This window comes from Chrysochloris asiatica, unplaced genomic scaffold, assembly GCF_000296735.1.
Source record: "Chrysochloris asiatica unplaced genomic scaffold, ChrAsi1.0 scaffold00126, whole genome shotgun sequence".
Classification (NCBI taxonomy): domain Eukaryota; kingdom Metazoa; phylum Chordata; class Mammalia; order Afrosoricida; family Chrysochloridae; genus Chrysochloris; species Chrysochloris asiatica.
Genome location: NW_006408644.1, coordinates 6,482,461 through 6,486,672, shown reverse-complemented (window position 1 = coordinate 6,486,672; position 4,212 = coordinate 6,482,461). Strand labels below are relative to the sequence as shown.

The following is a 4,212-nucleotide window of genomic DNA, read 5'->3' as shown; positions in this document are numbered from 1 at the left end:
GTCCTCTTCACTTTCAGCAAGCAAGGTTGTATCATCTGCATATTGTAGGTTGTTAATGAGTCTTCCTCCAATCCTGATGCCACATTTTTCTTCATATAATGCAGCTTCTCGGATTATTTGCTCAGCATACAGGTTGAATAAGTATGGTGAAAGAATATAACCCTGTCGCATACCTTTTTAAATTTTAAGACATTCAGTGTTCCCATGTTCTGTTCGAACAGTTGCTTCTTAGTCCAGGTACAACAATAAACAATAAACGAGCAGAACCCAAAATATTGTCACAGCAGTCCACAAATTCACAATTGTGTAAATTTCCTTTTATGACAACATCTCAGCTCTCTACCTAGAACTTGTTACTTCTAATTTGATAGACTATTCTAACAATATTTATTTAATTTTCAAAACTATAGGAGACTGGAAATAAATATCAAATTTGAAATGGAGGAGGAGCTACTTTGCATATGATAATTGCAATGAGAAGTAACAGCCAAGTGTTTGAAAATAAGTTGTTGAGGCACATAAAACAAAAGTTAATGCCATGTGTTATCATGAGTCATTATGTCTTCATGTTAAGAACGCAAAAACTGTGCTTTCAGGGTTCATTGAGTGTACAGGCAAAACATGCATAGTATAATATTTCGTGTTCAAAGAGATGTCCTAAGTAATCAATTAGAGAAAAACTTTTATTTTTTATGATATATTTTAAGGAAGATAGCTGTATGATACAATTTGAGAAACAAAGCAGATGGTTCGAGATTAAAATGAAAGTTTTAGTCCTTAATAGGAAAACACACTCAGTTATCTAGAAAATTCATTTATCCAGAATTACATGTTCTCTGAGGGATCAAGAAAATCAAGATTTCATTAAACCCAGGCATGTCAGGCTGTATTCTTTAAAGAAACAAAACCAGTAAAGCATATATATGTACATATAAAGAAAGCTTTATATTAAGGAAATGGCTCACACAATTATAGAGGTGGACATTCCCAAGTCTGTGGGTTACATGTCAGGTTGGAGGCTTAAGACTCATGTAGATGCAGGGCTGATGAACCAAAATTGGTAGGTCAGATGACAGGCGAGCATGTTGGGTAGATAAGAAGACAGACTGTTGAGGACTACCATGATTGGCACAGGCCACTTACTCAAGTCAAAAAGAACCAGAGGCCAGAGGATGAGCCCGATGCAAGATCCAGATCCAATAGAGAGCAATCGAGCTTTACCCAAGTGGCCAATATATTTGAAGTAGGGCACACTCCAGAGGAAACTTCCTTAGATTAATTGACTGACCTCACCATATAGTTGATTGTATTATATTGGCTCTCATCATGGAGGATAACTACATCTCCACTGCCAAGACACTGAGATTCTTAACCCAGTCATGTGTTGACTCAAAACATTAACTGTTATACCAGGCTAAATGAGAAGGCTACTCTTTGTAATTCCTCAGATAAAGACTTCTAAGTAAAGAATTAATTTGGGAGAAATACATTAACTGGTAGTGTTTCTCTGCTATTCATAAGGTTTTCAGTGACTAAATATTCGGAAGTATTTTGTCATTCCTTCTTCCTAGTCTGTTTTCTTCTATAAGCTCATCTGAAACTTGTCCACCATGGGTGACCCTGCTGATATTTAAAATACTAGTGCCATAGCTTTCAGAATCATAGCAACTCACAAGCCACCACAGTATGACAAACTGACAGACGAGTGGTCTCCAAAATCCTCACCACTGGACGAATGAACAACATTCTTATCAACGGAGAAAAGATTGAGGTTGCCAAGGACTTCATTCTTCTTGGATCAACTATCAATACTCATGGAAGCAGCAGTCAAGAAATCAAACAGCACATTGCATTAGGCAAATCTGCTGCACAAGACCTTTTTAAAGTGTTGAAGAACAAATATGTCAGCTTGAGGACTAAGGTGCGCCTGACCCAAGCCATGGTATTTTCAATAATCTCATATGTATGTGAAAACTGGGCAGTGAATAAGGAAGACCATAGAAAAATTGATGCTTTGAGTTATGGTGTTGGAGAAGAGTATTGAAGGTGCCATAGTCTTCCAAAAGAACCAATAGATCTATTTTGGGAGAAGTGCAGCCAGAGTGCTCGTTGAAGGCCAAGATGGCCAAACTTCGTCTCTCATATTTCAGATATTTTGTCAGGAGGTACCAGTCACTGGAGAAGGATATCATATTTGGTAAGGTGGAGGGTCAGAGAAAAAGAGAAAGACCCCCAATGAGATGGATTGGCCCAGTGGCAGCATCGATGGACTCAAGCATGGTAACAGTAGTGAGTTTGGCCCAGGATCAGGCAGTGTTTTATTCTTCTGTGGATAAGGTTGCTATGGGTTGGTACCGACTCAATGGCACCTAACAACAACAACAATAACATTAACGAATAAGAAAATGAAAGTTTGCTTTTTTCCCTTTTTTTTAAATGTCAAGATTAGGCTTTTCAGAGATGTTGTTCTTGTCTCTTTGATGTTTCTGTGTTAACATTTCTTAGTGAAGTTAATGTGACACTGAAAGAAAATTTTCCAACTCAAATGTTTCATATTATTTGCCATTTAGAATGCTTAGAAAAGGGATTGGAGTAATGTCATGCAAATTTTTTATTAAATAAGGCTAATCAGGAGCCAATGCTTTCGTATATAAAATACATCCTCCTTTATTATTATTTTTTGAGAACTATTTTATTTTGGCTGAATTTGTTTACTCTATATTGAGAAGACCTTGGCAGATAATCTGGCAGGAGAGTGTTTTGGCATTAGTATTTTTAAAAATAAAGCTCTCCAGGTGATTTTAATGTTCATTGAAGACATAGAACCATTGGCTTAGTATATGCAAAGTACTTATTAACGAGAAATTATTTTCAGAGGAACAATTATGGAAATGTCTTAAACATATCCACATTTCAACGATAATCGAGATACCAGGCTTGAAGGCTAAAAACCATAGTCTCGTGAAGCATCTAAGTCAATTGGGATAATATGCTTTACCTGAAGTTAAAATATTATCTCTTTCAATAAGGAAAATGTTTTAGTTTAATGAGTAGTGTCTGGGGACATAAAAGCTTATGAGTGGCCATCGAAGATACAACTATTTGTCCCTTCCTGCCTAGAAAAAAAGGAGAATGAAGGAAACCAAAGAATAAAGGAAGCCACAGTAGACAGGACTAGTGGCCCACATGAACCATAGCCTTCTCTAGCCTGAGACCAGAAGTGAATGACTACCACTACCAACTTCATTGACCAGGGACACAACAGAAGGTCTTGGCTAGAATGGTAAAAAAATATAGAACAAAACTCAAACATATATAAAGAGCATATTTCTATACGAAGAACCCCCAAGACTATCACCTAAAGACACTCTATTGACCTGGATATGAAGTCACTCACAAAGATCACCTTTCTGCCAGATAATAGATTGGCCTATAAGATTAAGAGTGACACCCATGAGGAAAATGCTCCTTAAAACAATCAACTATACAAGAGCAAAGGGCAGAATTTGCCCAAAAGCAAAGATGGGGCAGGGAAACTGACGGGATGGAAACAGGGAAGGAAAGGTAGAAATAGGGAAAGTACTGACATACCAGGTGTATGCTTCACCTGAAATGAAAATATTTACTCTTTCAATGCACAGGGTTTGGGTTTGAGTACACACCTTGAACTAGTACTAGCTAGAACACTTGATGTTGATATATAAAGATTCATAATATAATAAGCCATCTAGTACAGCCAGAGAGCTCCTTGGAGGCCAAGATGGCCAAACTTCGTCTCTCATATTTTGGACACATTTTCAGGGGGACCAGTCGCTGGAGAAGGACATCATGTTTTGTAAGGTGGAGGGTCAGAGAAAAAGAGGAAGACCCCCAATGAGATGGATTGGTCAAGTCGTAGCATCGATGGACTCAAGCATGGCAGTGATTCATTCTGCTGTGCATAAGTTCGCTATGAATGGGTGGCTTAGTCTTTAAGAGGAAAATAAAGGCAAAAACGAGAAAAAAATATAGGAAGAGAATAAGCCTCAATGATACACTCCTACCAATTGTGAAAGGTCACATTGGACATATCTTCCCAGAATTAACTGAATTGGACCCCAGTGAAAGAGAAGATGAATTGTGTTATTTTAATATAGTACCTGTGAGTGGGAATCCTTACGGTCAGATACATTGCTTCATTTAGACTAAGGACTAAGATAATCATCAGGTTTT

At 37.5% G+C, this 4,212-nt stretch overlaps 1 protein-coding gene across 3 annotated transcripts in view; it reads left to right on the top strand.

Moving 5' to 3' along the window:
- PCDH19 (protocadherin 19) overlaps positions 1–4,212 on the top strand; it is a 300,159-nt gene that overhangs the window by 132,963 nt on the left and 162,984 nt on the right. The gene's annotated exons all lie outside the window — the stretch shown is intronic.